General features: G+C 41.5%; 2 protein-coding genes across 2 annotated transcripts in view; one reads left to right on the forward strand and one right to left on the reverse strand.

Annotated features, from left to right (window-relative positions):
* Positions 1 to 20,252, reverse strand: part of LOC146871331 (uncharacterized) — a 733,473-nt gene that overhangs the window by 17,224 nt on the left and 695,997 nt on the right. The window lies entirely within an intron of this gene.
* The window catches only part of LOC146871332 (uncharacterized), a 574,862-nt gene continuing 568,706 nt past the window's right edge, over positions 14,097 to 20,252 (forward strand). The window contains exons 1-2 of the mRNA XM_085650830.1: positions 14,097 to 14,198; positions 19,488 to 19,626. The gene's annotated coding sequence lies outside the window, so the exon portion shown is untranslated. The remainder of the gene's footprint in view (positions 14,199 to 19,487; positions 19,627 to 20,252) is intronic.

Below are 20,252 nucleotides of genomic sequence, written 5' to 3' on the forward strand. Positions count from 1 at the left end.
AATTAGGGCCTTGCCTCTGTGGAATGCAGAATGACCTTGCTACACGGGCCTCTAAAGGTGGGGTTTCTGGTTTCTCCATAGCATCACTAAAACTAACGAACTTAATTCCACTGGGAAAATATAGCAAAGGGGTTTTCTTTGAAAGTCCAAACATCATGTTAAATGCTTTGCTGATACATTGGTGCTCTAAAAAAGAAAATAGAATGATGCCTGCTATAGTTGCTCTTCTTTAACAGAAAACGAAGTGTTGCATTAAGTCTTAGACAGACAAAAAGATTCTAAAGTTTTTTTAAGGCTACATGCCTAAATGTGAACGAATTGCTATCATGAATTGTTCTTGCTGGTCCTGTATGTTAGAAGAGAAACAGTAGAGTTATATTTGACAGCAGATTTCCATTGCCTGGTGATCTACTGTCAAAAAGGAGGGTAAGTATTTTAAACCTGACAAATTAAACAGGCCCAAATATTGGGTTTTGGGCTGCAGTTTTACAGTGCATAAAGTACATGACATGGTGTTTGTGTGTCACCGCTTATTACATATGCTATTGTTTTGTCTATGCTTTTTGTGCTTGATATACAGCAAGTATATCTGATGGCTTGATGTTTTGTGCGTTTTTATTATTTTTTGCATGTTTTCGTTGTTTTTGTTGCTGCTTTTTATACTATTACAAGTTTACCTGCGTTGTGAAGGGGATGGTCATGACGATGCCAATCGCTACGCAACAGTTGGTTGAACTTGTTCTGGTTACTAAATTCCACAGCTAATGATATTTTCATGCTGTGAGCATGAGAGACAACACTTCACCAGTGCATGTCTAAATTGGCTATAATGGTATTACAGAAAACTAAAAGAGATCTACAGGATCAAAGTGTGTCACCTGTCACCTGTCACCTGTCACCTGATACTGCCCTTCCCTTAAAGGAACAGGCATCCCTACATTTATGTATCCTTGATTGGACCTAAGGATGAAATTATAGATCTGTGACTCAAGGTGGCCTAATTTCTATATTACATGAGGTAATGGTGTCCTGTCTCCTAAGTAGCATATGGCCTTTGCTTCTTAAAAGGAAACTAGGTTTTCATTTTTCCCTGCAGAAGGAACTGGAACATTAGCTAAGATTACCGTATATGGTGTAGTCGCCAGCGGTAGAGTTAAAACGTATGTGACTTTGGCCTTTTGTGTATCACCCGTACTCTTGGTGATGTCACATGCCTGACTACCACCCAAGTGAATTCTTGTCCTTCCTATAGATTTTTATTTTTTATTGCTTTTGTTTCTTCCCTGCCCAATGTCGCATTATGCTTAGAGATTGGGGATTCTAGTTGTGTCCTAGTTCCAATTCCCTTTTCCGTATTCCTTTCACCAGCCAACCCATTTATTATTGTAGGTGTATTGTTCAGGTGCATACTTCCAGACTGCAGTGATGCACCAGGAACCCCCATATTATGTACAATTCCCTTTTGCATGACCAGACTGGTTTCCAAGAATTTTCCTTAGGCCTGCTTCAATGTTTTCCAGCCTGACTGTTAGGATAGCGATAGACTGGCTAACTGACTCAATATTATAGTAAGACAAGTTTTCCATACCAATAGGAGATATCTTGCGTTTACCATTTTGAACACGACAAATTTTCAATGTCTATTTTTTAATGTGGTTTTTACCCTTTTTGTTCCTGCTGCTTTAATTTTTGGTGGGATCAGAAGTTTCTAATCATGCAAATATCAGGACCCTCTAGTTCTTGTCTTTTGTTTTCGTATCTGACTATTAGCCTGTGTATTGCCTAGTGCACCTGATGTGAAAGGTTTCTACATGCCTATGATAATCTGTATCATGTGATTTCTCTATTGAAATGTCCTAGATAAGGAATTTAGAAACACTTATATGTAATCATTCAGGAAAAAAAATGTGTTTGCCCTATTAGACAATGCCACCATATGTGAAGACATCCATTTTAGATAGAATTCTCGTGTAGTTATCTACCCTTAGATGATGGAGGCTCTCACACGGAAACCCAATTGAAAAGCTTAGAGGCACTGTTTTGCCTACTGCCTTTTTATTTGTATTGCTTCCTGAGAAAGACAGTGTATTCTGGACCAAAATTGTCCCATGGCGTGTGGCCACTCCTTTTGAAGGACCGCAGGCCACCTGTTTACAGTCCCCTTGTTATACAACAAACTGTTTAAAGCATCACACTTGCTTCATCAGAAGGCGTTCAACATCAAAAAAGAAGGAGGAGCTGGTTTTGCCACAGAACCAGAATTCCAGTGCAAAAGAGCGCCTGTCATGTGCTGGTAACCTCTGACAGTGTGCAGTCCCTTGAGCCCCTTGGCCTGAGTTTTTGGCCACACACCCCCCTCTTTACCCTTTGCTCCAATAGAAGTGCAGTGCACCGGCGGATCCAAGACTGACAGAAGGCACTACATTCCAGTGCCCATAGAAGTGCAGCCTGAGCGTCCTCTGACACTGAATGACGAGTGTTGGAGTCTGAGAATGGTCCCGAATCTGCAAGAGATGACCTGTGCCCTTGATCAATGGAGAACACACTACCTGTAGTGCCTGCCGCAAAGGAAAAATACTGGCGCACTGCCTTGAGACATTGAGACTTTTTTTCTCGAGTGAGCTGTGAGTGTTTGCCAGGAGGGCACTCCAACTGAGCAGTACTTTCTTTTCTCATGAAAGGCTTGAATGAAAAGGCCCATGCAAAAGAAAACAACAGAAGAAGATTTGATGGACAATAGAAGCCTGCCAGAGAGGCTTTTTGAACGGACTCTGGGCATAGGTGGTTTCACGAGAGGTTTCCGTGTGATTGTATAGACTAGGTGTTAGAAGACTGTTTGTTTTGCTGGCATTGTCTAGTATAAGCAGAATAAAATCCCTTTTCTGTGGAAGAATACCCCCTTTTTCACCTCAGAGCATTGATGAGGGTCACCACTGCTTCACCTGAACATAAAAATTATTTCATTTGTAATAGTGGTCGCTACTTTCTCCCGTTGTCTATATATTCTTAATAACGTGTTTTCTAGTGTTTTTTAAACATGACGTTGTCATTTATGGGTGGGATTGATTTTCTCTACTCCATTGACTTCTGCACCCTCTGCCCAACCTATGTCTTTTCCCACTACTGTTTCTTTGCACTCTTTTCACCCTTTTCCTGAACATGAGCAGGTTAAAAGATCAGAATTCGTAAGCAATTCTTCTATACAGCTTCTGCATCGACACTAGTTAGTAGTAAACATCACTAATTGTTGGGGGTGTGATCTTATGCTACCTAGATAGAGGTATTCCTTATTTTGTCCTGCCATATGTGGCCTTTGTGCTACTACATGTGTCCCGTGAGAGTCGCTAAGTGATAGGATGATGCTACAGCAACATCTCCATGACTTCATGTCTGTAGACCTGGACTAAGATCAGTATGAGTATAGTGACTGCCTATGTAAGGGCAAAAGGAGGGTCTGTCGTACTTTGATATTTGGGACCGCGTAGGAGACAGGGCCCTACCCCTGTTTATTCATGTATTAGCAAACCGCGATTGGTCAATGCGGTATTTACAAGCGTTTTGCATAACGTCCCATTGCCAAATGCACTATGTATACGTTATTATACATTGACTCCGTGGGTTCCATCTTGGAGCGGTGGCCATCTTAATAGTTGCCCTCACATAGACAAACACATTATAAGCAAGTACGGGCCTTTAGAATACATGTACTTTCTGCTTGACTTCTCCATGACCTGGGCAGCTGGTCTCCGCTGCCCCAGGTCAGTCCGGTCTCACGAGCTCCCCATCCTCCGGCCACCTGTGATTAGCATCAGGGCATGACACACCATAAAACCTTTTTCATCCCACACAAGCCTCCGGCTAATCTCTTTCACACCTGACTGTTCCTGCTTTAAGGCCTGTTTTTCTAAACAGGAGATGCCCGTGTTCAACTAGGGCCTGTTGATATCTGGTGGGTAAATAATTGCGGGCTGGCTTAACTGGAATGTGGGATGGTCATCATGACTCTGCTCTTTCGTTTGTAATATATACTTTTGAATGACCATACCATAAACTGAAGAATGTGTGCCTGAAGCACAAGAATCTGTATATAAGGGAAGACTGTTTTTTGTTCTGGAGACTGCCTCATTCAGTTGCTAAGGCTTCTGTGCGACGTAGTCTCACTCATTTGAGTTTAATAAAGATGTCTTTTCATATTTCAGCTTCTGTTGCCAAGTTCTTTGTGATATTATCAAGATATGCAGAATTTTATAATACCACATCAGGAAGTACACGAAGTCATAGGGTGCTACCCCTAGCACCTCTGGGGTCTCAAAAATTGGAGTACTTCAATAGTGAAATACACACAAATAAATCAGTATTCTCACCAAAACGCAGATTAATTATCTGCCTATACCTTTCATTGGTCCTTATATATAAGCGGGTACCTAAAGGTACAATACAAATTGTAACCCACATTATTCTTAAGAACCAGTTTGGGTCAACATATAAAAATATATAAATAATAAAAAAAAAAAACGCTAAAGGAAAAAGAGAGAGAAGATGATATTGATCCAATATATTAATTCCTTATAGCGTCATCACTATTGTAATGGTCACCTGTAGTCTCCCAATAGGAAAAAACCATAAAACTATGCAGAACTAGAATGGCAGGTGTTCTTATCTCATCCAACATTCGCTAGGTTTCAAACAACAAAGCGACCACGGATGTACTTAAAGCAAAAATTCTATTTACTTCAACATAGAAAAACACTAAACCAACTATCTGATTCTTTAAATTGCAGTGTTTTACGGGGTCAAGATATAATTCACCCCCAAAAAAAGGAAACCGCATAGTCCTGTATACGCCTTCCATCCACCAAACCCGAGCTGGCACTCCCTTTTTAGCCTCAATAAAGATCGCTATCTAAATATAAATTACCAGTGCCCATTATGTCATTGTGTATAAACTCACTCAATATCACCGCACGTCTCTCCCAAATTCGAGGAAGAGCATATGTTGCATACCTCCATTTATAGCGGTTGTCAGCTTAATTGGACCGCGTTAGGCAACACTTGAGTAAATCAAACTACTTCCGGTTCGCGGGACTCAATCTCGGAAAAGGTCTAAAAATCACGAGTATTTGCCCTCTTTACAATATATATCTTGTGTGATTCAATGTGTAATGCCACAATTACGTTCTACTACATCTTCTGCCACAGAAATGAAAAAATTACATAAAATCACAAACGTGACACCAGTTGGTCACAACGTGATGCATTGTGGGATATGTAGTATATCATCTTTCCCACATGTAAATGACATTAAAAATAGGTGAACATCTAATAATAAGCATGTCCTTTCAGATCAAAAACAGCATGTAACACGAAAAAGCATGTCGAGAAAACAAAACAAAACAAACCACTCATCAGAAAAAAACATAAATTATGATTGTTCTACAGTGTATTCCATGGTATGTCTTCATTTAAACCACGGATATGGCTCTTCATACGGAACACCCATCTCTGTTCCCTGTACAGAAGAACTCTGTCCAACGGTCCCATATTGATGTTATATTTAGGTTTGTCAATGATGACCCATGTAAAATCATCTTCAGTATGTAGCTTCTCTACGAAGTGTCTTGTCATGCGAGTATTAGTTTTCTTACACCGAAAGGCACTTCGGTGCTCCACCATCCTGTGTTTAACCTTTCTGGTAGTCATACCAATGTATACCAACGAGCATGGACACGTGATCATATAATTAACCCCGCTCGTGTTACAATTGGTATGTGTATTTAGTGTCCATGGTGTGTGGAGACCCAAATACAACTGCGTAACTTTTTTAGTAAACGGGCATACAGTGCATGAACCACATGGGAAGTGCCCTACCACGGGTGTGACACCCCATAATGTTGATAGTCTCGTCTCCTGTCTGCCAATTTTAGGTCTCGTATGTACCAGCAAATCTCGCAGATTGCTACTTCGTTTAAATACAAACAAAGGTCTTTCCAACGACAATGTCCCTGTATTTAAAATGTGCCAAGCTTTATTGACAGCCTTCTTGATATTGTCTGATAAATTACTGAAGGTAGTCACACAGACCATCCTTTTATTCTCAGGTCTTACATAGGACTCTAAGAGGGCCTCCTGATGATTATTACGTGCTCTCTTTTCAGCCCCATGTACCAATTTACTCGGATAATTCCTGGACAATAGTTCTTCACTTAAGTTCTTTGCACGTATTTTATACCTTGACACTTCACTACAATTTCTCCGTAGTCTAAGAAACTGACCTATTGGGAGGTTATTCAGTAGTGCTCGTGGATGAAAACTATGGTAACTCAACAAAGAATTGCGTGCCATAGGCTTCTGGTATAATTCTGTTTGAATCCTCCCATTTTTAGGGTACAGTCGTAAATCTAGGTATGATATAGTGATATTGCTAGATTCACCAGTGAATTTTAAGTTCAGATCTTGTCTATTCAACCAGTGGGAAAATAAATCTAGAGATTCCTGGTCACCTTCCCAGATGACCAGGATATCATCTATATATCGTCTCCACAATTTCAGGCCAAAACCATGCATGTAAAGATTGGACATACTAGGAGCACACGTACTGCCCATAGAAGTGCCAGTCGTTTGCCAGTAGAGCTCTCCTTCATAAGTGATTTTTTTTTCTTTAAGTGCCAAGTTAGCACACTGCATCACAAAGGAATTAGGAGTCTGATCATCGCGAGGATGGCTCTCTAACAGATCTTCAATTATTTCAAGAGTGTCATCCTGCGGAATGTTAGTATATAACGACTCCACGTAACCATCAAAGCTATGGAAGGATCAAACGGTACTGTGTCAAGAAGAGAAAGGGCGTGTTTGGTGTCCTGTAAGTAGGACGGCATCTCCGCTACTATAGGACGGAGGAAATGATCCACAAATGTGGATAATGGCTCAAGGATTGAACCAATACCAGACACTATCGGTCTCCCTGGTGGCGGTCTTTGGGCTTTATGTATTTTAGGGAGGATATAAAATGCCGGAATCTTAGGATGTTTCTGAATCAAAAAATCGGCTTAATTTTTTGTAATCCAATTACGCTGTCTTCCTTCTTCTACCATAGCTCCAATCTGTATTTGTAATCTTGAAGTTGGATCCTGTCCAATACGAGTATAGAATTGGATGCCACTCAATTGTCGCAAACATTCATTACGATAATCAGCAGTATCCATAATGACGGTAGCCCCGCCCTTATCTGCTGGTTTAATCGTAATGTTTACATCATTCCCCAGTTCCTGACTACATCTCCGTTCTGCATTAGAAATATTACAAAATGTATCCTTAGGAAAATGCAAACTAAATTCATACTCTTTAAGGACTGCTTTCTCAAAAGTATTAACTTCTGTGGGTACTTGTTGTAGCAAAGGCAAAAAAGTAGATTTATTCCTCAAGCCCGTATTGTATGCCACACTCGTCTCATCTCTTTCTTTATTAGAAAAGAAAAAATGTAGTCTCACTTTCTGAAAAAAATCAGCTAACTCTTTGTGGATCATAAAGTCATCTCCTAACTTGGTCGGAACAAAACCAAGTCCCTTCGATAAAACATTGTATTCAAGATCCCTAAGAGTTTTTGAGCTGATATTGACTACTAGGCAGTCTGGTCATTTGTGGACGCTGTCATGCTCTGGGTCACTCTCTGTTCTATAGAAGGATCCCAGCTCATTTGTTGTTGTACACCCATCACACAACCTCTGTTGTTGCCTCTTCGACGTCCTCTTCTTCCTCTGGCCTGACCAAAAAAAGGAGGATAATTTGGACCTCCGAACGGAGGACCAGTATGAAAGGGAGGTGGTGGGTATGGCCAAGGTTGTGGTGGCCACCATGGAGTCTGTTGAGGGTATGTATGTGTATTGCCTCTTCCTCGTCTCACAAAATTAGTGGATGCATATTCCGGATCTGAATCATTTGAATCACGCCATTCCTCGGAATTGGAGGTCCATTCATCTGTGTCAGGCTTGCCGGGTCCGAATCCTCAGGGCTGTGCCGATGCTCTATGGGGGCCCACCTCTGAATCGACCCAAGTCTGGCTATGTATATACACAGACTTTTGGGGCAATTGAGCGGGGGAAGGAAAGGGTGGGGACTGCGGGGAGGGAGACCTGTGGGCGAGAGACAAGAAACACAATAAGCACTTCTATTTCCCCTTTCCCCCTTACTCTGTTCTTCACCCCCTCTCAATCCACCCTTTCTTACCTGTAAAGAAATAAGAGTGATGTAACACTTTAAAGAGGAGATGCGGGGGCTGCTGCCTTGCGTATCTGGCTCTCTGAAGCTTTGGCGTACGTCTCTTGGGACTACAAAAGAGAAGCACACACGTACACCAGAAAGGAAAGCAACAAAGGTATTGTATAATGCTACCACTGCAGCGCTAAGATAATGCAGGCCTGAATAGTTCTGAGATGGAGAAAGAGCTGGAACTCGTTAGGTATCTTTCTCGCTTCCTTTTCCGAGAGAGAACTCTTGTTATACTGATTTGGACAATGTCATGAAACAAATGAAAGTAGTATACGCTGATTAGGAGACTGAGGAATAGGGTTACACTCATTCATACATTCAAGGTTCCTTTATCAGGCACGAAAGAACATTGAATAAACTGGTTGAGAAAATGTCATGGAACAAACGTACACGATGTGCGCAACTTGGGGATGCCCAGAGGGTTATCGTCACACTCATTCATCCATTCAAAGTTGCAATACATACAATTCGCGGGCGCGTATTCACCCCGCATGAAACCGGGACAGGTTTCTCCAACGGGGTCAATCTAGCAGCCCAAGCGCCACTATGTGCGCGGTCGCTCCCCTGCACGGTGAATCTCTCACCTCCAACAGGGGAGTCACAGAAGTCGGTCTAGAAGTGTGTCAACGACACTCTAAGTATGCGGTCGTAGGGTGTGTCCTTTGACACTCTTACCGCCAAATGGTAAATACAAGGCAAAGCGTCCAGCTTCCTCGCGGGTGATGTCGAATAATCGGCACCGCGTCCCGGACTGCAGGGCTTTTATTTCCTGCTTCCGGTCCGCCGTCTTCCGCTGCGCAACGTGCTCGCGTTGCCTCTCGGGAAGTGTAGTTTTGTCGTCGTTTGCGTCTCGTATCTCGGCCGTTGCAGCGAGCGAGATTACGGGACGGCAGGTTCATGACAATCTGTATCCTTACGCCATCCTTTTGGCCCTCTTTTGCCTTTTTTCTTATTCAGAGTAGTTTGATAGTCATCAGATATGTAAGGATCAACTTTCTCCAATGTAAATCTATCTAAGTCCTTCTTCAGTTTGTTGACTTTAAACTTCACCAAATCATCTTTTATCTCATTAAGATTTTTAGTAATCTCTTCCAATGTCGTCTTATACACAGTAACCTGTATGCCTGTTTTTAATTGGCTTTCCAATGCTTGTATCTCAATTGATAGATCGGCCGTTTCTTTAGCTGTATTAATAATTAAGACTAGCCAATCTCTAGTACAACGCCATGCAATCTTAGACCAATTTGTCACAAAGATTTTGTTATCCAGGAAGAGTCTTGGGACATTTGTCACTATCAAGCCTGGGGGTGCTATATTCCCTCTCAAGTATTCTGTTAGTATGGCAGCGTGAAAATAGTTCTAACATGCTATTTCTTCACATTACTGAGTTTGGTCCATTCTTCTGTGTTGGACAATGTCTGAGACATAAGGCCACTAACACATGATAGGACTCAGCATAGGTCTTAGACATTTTTTCCTGTGCTCAACCCTTGGTAACGTGGCTGCGAGCAGACAGGCTTAACTTCAAAGACAGGTATGTAAAGCATTTAAAAACACCATTTCAGTAAATAATTAAGACACAACACATAATAAAAATCCAACACCAATTTATAAAAATAGGAAATATTTTTATTTTTAAAATGACACCAAAACAACAAAAATCCAATGTATGTAACCGGAGATATGAATTTTCAAAGATTTAATAAAATATAGCACTTAGAAGATTATAGCACCATATTGTGATACCTGCTCGCGATAGACCAGACCAAAGTCAAAGTTTCAGGCTGGGCGCGATGGAGCCCTGAGCTGCTACAGCTCCCGGCAGGTCCCGGTCTCAGTTTCTACCTTCCCACTTAGAAACTTTTTTGGAGCTTTTCTTCCCGAGGGTCCTCAAAGCTCCCAGCCAGTCCGGATCCGGTGAGGGTTCGCCGGCTTGACTTCTGATGAGGTCCCGGTCAACTTCCCTAGACCGGACGTAGAAAATATTTAAAGTTTGCTTCTGCGGGACAACCCAGGAATCCAGGCCGACACGCGATGGAAGGCAGGCGGCTTGGCTCTCGCCGTTGCTCCCGGTCACCTTTTCTACGAGCGGACTTAGAAACTTTTCTGGAGCTTTTTCTCGTGGGGTCTCTTGATGCTCCTCATGTAGCCGGATCCGGTGAGGGTTCGCCAGCTTCAGATTTTCTCTAGTCCCGGTCAATTTCTGGAAGTTGATGCAATGGAGCTTTTAGCGGGACAAACCTGGATGGCTTGGCCGGCTCGCTGTTGAAGGCAGGCGGCCTGGCTGACCAGGTTGAGTCGGTCCCTCTATGGAGCTTTTTTTCAAAGTTGCTCCAAAGTTCTCCAAAGTTCTTGAACTTCTTCCTGAAGTTCCTCAAGGGGTCCCAAAGTGTCTCAAACTTACTCCAAGGGTTTGAAAGCTCCAAGATGGTCCTTGAAAGTTCAGGACGTCAGTTCCCACAATCCACTGGTACAAAACCCTTACAAATCCACTGAAGGGTCTCCAATGTGTAGTTTTAGTTGGTGATGTTCCAGTTCAGCTCTTTTAACCTGTAGCTTTCAGGAAGTTCACTCATTAGTTCTTTTTCAGCAAAATAATCCAAAGGGCTGTAGTTTCAGATGGTGCAGTTTTCAGAGGTCAGGCCTTAGAAATCTTTGCACAGCAAAACTTCTCAACAGGGCCCTTTTTGCTTCAGTAAGTTTCAAGCAGTAGATCTGGAGGGCTCTGCCCCTCTCAGATACTTATTCCAAGTTCTCCGGGTCATGCAGGAGATCACTTCTGACCAATGGGAGCAGGGTCACTCCTCAAAGTTATGACCACATCCTGTAAAGCGTGGCATTATTTTGTCCCAGAGTGCATCAAATCTTCCAAATCCATAATGGCTGATTTTTCAGCAAGGAAGTAAGAGCTGGCTAAACACACCCCCTAGGATGGCTTATTTCCATAGACTCTCCCCCTATCATCTGCACATACCTTCCCTAATCCTGGGTCTGGTGGGGGTCAAAAGTGTAAAGTGGAAACTGACACTGTGGCCATCCCTTTGCCTTCGAAGCCCATGGTTTACAACTCCTCCCCCTGGCCTGGCATTCCCATGGAACAGCACACTGCACTCCCAGCAGAGCTGGTTAACCCCAGGGGCTTTTTAACACCTCTTCAAGGCAGCCTGGCTAATCCACTTAACTCTGACCAATCAGGGCAGACTACCGGAAGGCTGAATTTGGACTTACAAACAGGAAAGTCTTAACTTCTTGTATGTACACTTTAGGATAAATTCGACAATATGATATTGTTGGATTTATTAATACCATTCTGGGAAGTCTTTGAATGGCATGGCTAGTCCTCTCCTATCAATAGTTATTAATCAATAACTTCCTACCATGTTAACCTATGTAACAAGGGATTTGCAATGGGAAAATGACTTGGGCCATTTTTCCAGCACCAGGACTTACAAAAACATATTTTATAAGTACTTGCCTTATGTCTACAGGAACCCCACCCCATGTGTAACAAGGGGAGACTTTAGGGGTTCTGAATCTGTAGAAAGATTGCAGATTTTCCCTTTACAGTGCTCCTAGCATCAAAGTCGAATTTGAGTAGCACTGTACCACAATGTGGGGAGTGAAATGTGAAATTTCACTTTACCCAGGCATATAAAAACTCATTTTATAAGGGTGTAACTTATACGTACCTGACCCCCGAACCCCTGGGATACCTAGGGGAGAACCTGGGGGTCCCTAATATGCCACAACATTGTAGGTTATCCATTTTTAAGTGCCCCAAACACCATAGTCGAGTTTGGGCACAATTTACTTTTTAAAAGCAGTCCTGGCACCCAGTGCTGCTTTTAAGCTGACCTCAGGCTTCAGCAGTGCACACATGCAAGTGCAAAAAGGGCTGCTGGCCTTTAAAAGGTCATGCCAATCACAGGGGTACCCCACCATACCATTGTGTACCCTAGTGTATGTAGGTGTTTTAACTGTATTCTAATGTGTTTCTTTCAGCATAACACTGGCCCTGGGCCTGGTTAGGCAGAGCCCAGAGTCAGTCACCGCCAGCATCAGTCAGCAAAAAGTTGGGGGTGCCCAGGCCACAGGATGACCTTGCAACACTAATTCATCGGCCCCTTCCCGCCAGGTGCTGCCCCTGCTCCCTCGCTCTTCGCCAGCAGCAATGAGGGCTGCAGTCCGGCTCTTGCCTCCCCCGCCGGGGCTGGAGAGCAGTGGATGAGCACCCGCGCACCTAAGCATCCATCGCTGGTCAGTACCGGTACCCCTCAGCCCAGTACACACACACTACAGTACGGGGCCTCTCAGCTCCTGCACTGAGTAAAGAAGACTTTTCTTACTCTTGGTCCGGACAGCCCAGTCTGCTCTTAGGGGCCTATCCGTGTTCACAGATTCTCTTCCCTCGGGTCAGCTGAATGTAGAAAAAAACACGAAAATGGCATATGTTGCCGAGCGTGCGCAGTGCTACTTTACTATATCATAATCTTGGGTGTGAATGAGCGTGCACTGTACTGCACAGCGTGCCCTTCCTCTTTTATGTGCTTAGAATCACACTGTGCGTCTGAGACGAGTGGTCGTCCGGCATCAACGCACTTTAATTTAGCTTATCGTAGGTGTGCATTATCATTTGTGGGCTTTCCTGAGTTTCGGGAGCATCCCTCCTCGTCTCCACCTGTGCCTATTTCATTCCAAGATGGAAGACTTCGGTGTTTGAGGTTTCCGGACGTGATTTTCCAGATGTGGTTTCTCGCAAATGTAAATATAGAGCCCCTTCTACCAGAAGTTAGAAAAGGACAGATTGTCAGGCAGGTGTAATGTACTACACAATATTCTATCGTAAAGTAAATAACAACTCACTCTGAGAGGTCACCAGTGAGCAGGGAAAGAGTGTATGTGCTAGGAGCCATCATGTTCCGCCAACAGAATCCATACCAGCCCTTCTAGAACCTCTCTGAATTAAGTATACGTATAGCGCATAAGTGTGTTCCCATGTCAGTACGTGTAATGATACAATACGCATAGCTGTGACAAATCTTTAACGTTGGTATGTGACAATTCAACATTTCGGGGCCAAGACCATGCAATGTAGACAGCCACCCCGCCTTTTTTATTTTAATTAGCTGAAACTTGACCATACTTGATAGCTCGTCTCGGAACCATCAGAATCCACAAAAAGACTGGCACTGTTGAAACCTTTGCGCGGTGATCCTTGCAGCCACGAACCCCCTGTGAAAGGTGCGAGCAGCGCCTCGAGTATCACAGAAAACACATAAGCACAGACATTACCAGCTGCAGTCAACGCCATCCCAACTTTCCACGCTATTCACATATACCGTTCTCGAGTACCTTCGTGGTCATCAAAGTCTCTGATGTTCGAATCACCTCACAAACAGCCTTTGTTGACAGTGACACTCGGATGTAACAGAGCTGTGCTGCTGCTATCTGTGCGCAGCTCCTAAAATCTTTTTACATTGTGGCAGAATATGTCACTTCAGGCAAACCGTGTTCAGCTAAGCAAAGCGGCCCTTCTTTTAAAGGCAGTATTATTCATTTAACTAAATAAAAACTCCTCATACACCCTTGGATGCGTTCTTACTCACAGACTAACGCCTACATTATTTCACGCTTCACAACTTTATTTGCAAACAACATAACTAAAAAAATTACCATTTACAACGCCAGTACCTCCAACTTTCGGAAATGCAAGACTGACTGCATTGTAAATGTTTTTTTTTTTTCTTCTGGCATTGCACCATCTGGCAGGATTGGGTGTCGCCTCCTCATGTTTGCCCTCATTGCCCCCACCCTTTTGTCCCACGCAGGATGAAGCGGTCGCCATGGGGTCCTGTTTGCAGCGGAACAGATTCCAGTTGCTCATTCTGCAGCTGAGTTTCATGGATACGAATTCCCACGTTTTGTTGTGACTGGTAAGATTTATTGTTTAACTTCAATTTGCATCCTCTTTTTAGCCACGGCAGGAATGCGCACACGCCTGCACCCCCCCTCCATAAACAGAAACCAAGCCTGCCCTTGGCAACAGGTCTGGAATCACCCTCGTCTCTCGCCCTAGAGACCGGGAGAAGTCACAAAGATGTTCTGTACAGTCACTTAAATATTAAATAGTTGTATCGCATTGTTTTAAAGAAGAGGCTACACTTCAAATTAAAAAAAAAAGAATTTTGCTGTCTGAAATTCAAAAAATAAACATGCGTCACAAATGAACGTTTTGCAATGGAACTGCTGTCTTCCAACCCCCTTATCTCCACCAGGAACTATTTCACAGCGCCTACAATTGCTCTCTTCCAATATTTCCGGTCATACAGGAACGGTAAACAGACCTAATATAGAATTCAAAAATTCGACAGGACAGAATATCGAGTTTTTAATATAGAATGGACAGAATATCGAATTGCAAAAATATAGTGGTGAAGACTATCGAAAATCAGGTAAGAAATAAAATATCGATTTAAATAATATAGAAGTAAGTAATATCGACAGTCATAATATAGTTGTTAAAAATATCGAATTTTTTTATAGTGTTTTAAGTGGTAGTATATGTGTTAAAAGTATGTATAAATTTTGGAATGTATGTTTGAATATTTTTAAAGTAATGAATTTTATGTTATTTAATTTTTGTGTAATTTAATTCCGTGGCGGGTTGTGGGTTTATAGGGGATTAGGGTGGGAAGTAATTTAATTGTTATTAGGTAATTATTAATTGGTATTGAAAATTAATTGGTTGTTGATTATTAATTGGTAAATAATTAGTATTAATTGGTAATTAATTAGTATTAATTGTTTAATTGATAATTATGTTAATTGTATTAATTTATTATTTGTAGCGGGTTGTGGGTTTATAGGGGAATATGGTGGGAATTAATTTAATTGTAAATAATTAATTATTGAAATCATTTTTGTATATTGCTAATTAATTTATTCTTAATTATTAATTGGTATTAATTGTATATATTAAATTTTGGTATTGAAAATTAATTGGTTCTTAATTATTAATAGGTTATTAATAAAAACAACATTGGTATTTATAATAAATTAATTATTAAATATTGTGTGATTGGTAATTAATTTTAATATTTTTATTTGGTATTAATGATTTATTTATTTTTAATAAAATATTAAATTATTATTTTCCCTACTATTGCACTCACTGGAGTGGGAATAGTAATTTTTACTCCTACGCTATCCAACGCTTTCCCTACTATTGCACTCACTGGAGTGGGAATAATAATTTTTACCCCTACGGTATCCAATGCTTACCCTAGAGTTGCACTCACTGGAGTGGGAATAGTAAATTTTACCCTCCCACTATCCAACGCTTTCCCTACTGTTGCACTCTCTGGAGTGGGAATAGTAATTTTTACCCCTACGCTATCCAACGCTTTCCCTACTGTTGCACTCTTTTGAGTGGGAATAGTAATTTTTACCCCTACGCTATCCAATGCTTTCCCTACTGTTGAACTCACTGGAGTGGGAATAGTAAATTTTACCCTCCCGCTATCCAACGCTTTCCCTACTGTTGCACTGTCTGGAGTGTGAATATTAATTTTTACCCCTACGCTATCCAATGCTTTCCCTATTATTACACTGTCTGGAGTGGGAATACTAATTTTTACCCTCCCGCTATCCAAAGCTTTCCCTACTGTTGCACTCTCTGGAGTAGGAATAGTAATTTTTACCCTCCTGCTATCCAACGTTTTCCTTACTATTGCACTTACTGGAGTGGTAATGGTAAATTTTACCCGCCCGCTATCCTACGCAAAAAATATTGCATTTTTTCAATAAATATTACGTTAATATATATGTATTTTTTTTTTTTTACTTACATTAATTATTTACTAATTTTAAAGTAATTTAAGTATTTTTAAGTATGTTTCAGTTAATTATATGTTTTATTTCATTAATTTTACATTAATTTTAAGACATTTAAAAAAATTCGATATTGTGACTAACTATATTTTTTACAACGATATTTAGGATTCGATATTTTTGTACTTACCTGTTTGGAGATAGGACTTCGATATTTTGGCTTTCTTTATTTTTCCTTCGATATTTTGGCAATTCGATATTCTTCTCGATATTTCGTCAGTGATCCGGAAGAATATAGAAGTAGGAGCTACAGTCAATAAAGAGCCCAAGCAACTGTATAATATATATATATTCTAGCCTCAAACCACACTGACTAATTGCACTACATTCCTGCCTCAAACCTAGGCAACCACACACCTTCTCACTTCCCTCATACACACTGACACAACTAAACCTATGCCTGGAAAGGCTACTCTGAGCTAAGCCAGCTCAAAATCTCTAAACCTCAAAGGAACATAGCACTATTGGACTATACACAACATCATTCTCCATGGAGCAATCTCCTCTCTACGCTCACTTTGACAGCCACTCTTTACACACACCATTCTTTGCTCCAGCTCTTGGGTAACCAACAGACGTCTGTTATTTAGCGCCAATATGCCCCTTTGCGAGTGAAAGTGTGCTTTACAAATACATGTTATGTTATGTTACTATGATGAACTGCCCCCACCGAACAATAAAAACTATAACAAAAAAGCATTAGAACAGGCAGGGAAAAATTGACAGCATTACATAAACAGAAAAACTAGAACACATTTTTGGGGTTATATATAAGGTGACAAAAATGGTTATAACACTTTTTTTATTATAACTTATAACTTTTAAACATGCTGCACAACATTCACAATGCTCTACAACACATATTAAAAACGTTAACAAAGCCAATAGCTCTGTCTATACACTTATAAGGCCCCAAAGGCGAGACATATTGGCTATGCCAATGCTTGTTGTAATTACCGATGCGTAGCTTGGATGCTGGTTTGTACTGCTTTGGCTCCCTCAAGTGGCCAGGTAGTGCAACAAATGTGAAAAAATCAGTGATACTCGGTTTAAACCGGGTCAGCTGATTTGCAGTTGGTAGGGTAATGTCTGGCACAATCGGGTTTAACAGATTTCCGGACAGCCTAAGAATAAGTTTACCCTGCCCACTTTGCACACCTAAAATACTCTTAAAGAAGGGAAGCATCAGGCTGTTACGTAAGAAGTAGACACGTGTGATAGTCCCGGGTTGCATAATGCGCTTTATACTCCAGGCAAATCAGGCCAGCGCTTACTCTGAATATTTGTACACTGAATCAACTTTCTTAATTTTGCACATTGCACACTAATCTTACGATGAAATGTATATTTTGTATGATATTAAATGAAGTCTGTGTTTTTAGTTTCGGCTAGTCTCAAATATTGTGAACGCATAAATAATGTAAACTGTTCAGACTATCTCCATATAAGAATTTAAAGGCCCGGTGTGATGTATTTCATGTCTCCTTTTAATTAAGAAATTTGTTGTATTTCGTCTATTTTTGTTATGGTTTTAACTAACTAAACAATATAACTCCGTACATTTCATTGGTCTCTCATATATATTTTTATGCTATCTCATCACTTCCTCCCCCAGATCACCCTCTTTCTTGAAAGGAGGGACAATATATTGGATCCATTGGGAACTGAATATAGCTATTTAAAACATGGTTTGAGGATAAGAAATGGTTAGCGGTGGACCAAACATATGGACATTTGCTTGTCCATAAACCTATATCAACCTCAGGGATCTTGCTCCAGCGTGTGAGACACATATTGGGTATGCATTTACTTACAGTAACTTTCCGGGTGGACACAGTTATCCCTCATCGTGGTCTGATCACCCAGCACTCACATTTCGCAAAGCAGCTGCCTACTTCAGAGTCAGTAAAACATCACCAGTGTCTCACATTCTAAATTGTCTGTCCCCTGTCACCACAGTTAGTAGGTGTGTAATACCATGGTTCAGAAAGTACTTTAGTGAACTGTGTACATTAAGAAGGTCCTCATATCATACAAAAGGGCACGGAAGTAATGTTACTAAGCTGAAAGCAGACCTGATTTCATTCTTAAACTTTTATAAGATGACTTTAAAGAATGTAAAAATAATAATATTCTCTCCCCGCATCATGTGAGCCTACTATCTCCCAAACGGGAGTTCATCTAGATGATTGATTCCACCTCTCTGGGCTTTGACATAAAATTCACTCTCTCAACACCTCTGATGTCTTAGCTGAAATTTTTACTATCATTATTCAGACCTTATATACCAATCTAACAGTAAAAAGTTATCAGAATAGAATCTCAAAGGGCGCCAAGGATAAACATGGCATTTTGAACATTAGTTGGATCACAGAGCGTAAATGGTGCCAGGGATGTGACTTCATCTTCCACAGATCACTAGTGTCCAAACCATGACATTGGAGCAGATAAGACTAAATGCTCAGTCTCTCCAACCACTACACCCATGCTGTTTGCATGTCTTCAAATCTTTCCCCTTATGTCTTGCCATTGCAGCTCTCTTTTATAGAGACATGAAACTCAGCAACACAGTAGACAACACTTACTATTTTGCTGTTCGATTTGTGTTTTTTATTATAAAAAGGGAAATTATTGTATTGCACACACCATTAAATACTATGTACAAAATAACAAATATTTACAAAATGTCAGGTGGAAATGCGTATGGTAAAACCCTGTAAATAGCCTCTGGGAAAGAAAGGCCACACAGGTCAAGTAACCCCCAAAATGTACCCTGGTCTCCTACGCTGAAGGCAGCTCTACAGGTCTTACACCAATAATCTCTAACCCCTGAAAACACAATAGCCCCCTATGTGCTTAGCACAACATAAGGTATGCATTAATAATTAAAAGACAGACTTATTGGCTTTGTCAAGGAGGCCTAGGTGATAGAGGCATTCAAAACTTTCTAGAGCTCATCCTCAATAGTCTTTCACAGAGGTTGAAGATGTGGTGGGGACAGGGGTCTGTGGGTGCTCCTGAGTGGAGATAGTGGCTTGAGTGTGGCGAGTAGGTATCATTGGGTGAGCAGTTGTTCGGGTTTAGTGTTAGAGGGAGTGAGAAAGCTGATTCTGTCGGCGGTGGAGGGTTGGGGTTCGAAGTTTTCGTACATGGTTGAGATCTTGTTGTGGAAAATGTTTTCTAGGCTGTCATACAGTTCTTGGGAGGGGGTGATTTCGTTCCCGGTGGCTTTGGGTTTGGAGAACTCCTTCATGATGGTAAAGAGCTCCTTGCTGTGGTTTGTACTGGCTTTCTCTGCTGTCTGCTATGGCGTTCTTCTTTGTTTCTTTTAGGAGGCAGTGGTACTGGTTTGGTGTTGCCTTGAAGGTGGTGCAGTCTCCTGTTTCTTTACTGATGTGCCACTGCCTTTCTAGTTGCCTGCAGTTTCGTTTGGTGGATTTCAACTCCGCGGTGAACCAGCTGGCTCTTCTGGTAAGTCCTTTAGATTTGTCTGGTATGGCGCGGGTGATAGTGTCGACACATTCTGTGATCCTCTGGGAGAAGTTCTTCGCAGCCTGGTCAGGGTTGGATGTTTTGCTTGGGAGGTGGGAGTTGAGTGTGTTGTGCCACTGGTCTTCTAACAATTTTCTTTTAATTTCTGCGCCTGGAGCTGGGGGTCTTGGTGCCAGAGTTGGTAGGTTCAGAGATGGTGAAGTGGGCGCTGTATTGGCCAGTCCAGGTGAGCTATGAAAAGTGAGTGCATTTGACTCTGTCTCTAGATGTGAAGAGCATGATTCTCTTACTCTTTGTACAATAAAATCTCGTTGGGTGTTAATCACCCCTGAGCATTCCCATCTTAATCATTTCAGGCTTGCAAGTGAAGTAGCTCATGTACCAGGAGCGAGTGAGGATACCTGCAGGCCTCTCACTTGTTAAAAAACTCTGCCTCCGCAATTATATTGTCTGCAGTAAAGCAATAAGATCCCTATTATGAGGACATTATCTTCTGCATTTATCAGAATCCTCCCCAATCACCCAACGGCAGTGGCTAATCTACACTCACCTGTCAGTAGGACCTTCTCACTGATAAACTTGGATGTTCCGAAAACTTCAAGGAA

The sequence above is a fragment of the Triturus cristatus genome, chromosome 1_1, assembly GCF_964204655.1.
Source record: "Triturus cristatus chromosome 1_1, aTriCri1.1, whole genome shotgun sequence".
Lineage (NCBI taxonomy): Eukaryota > Metazoa > Chordata > Amphibia > Caudata > Salamandridae > Triturus > Triturus cristatus.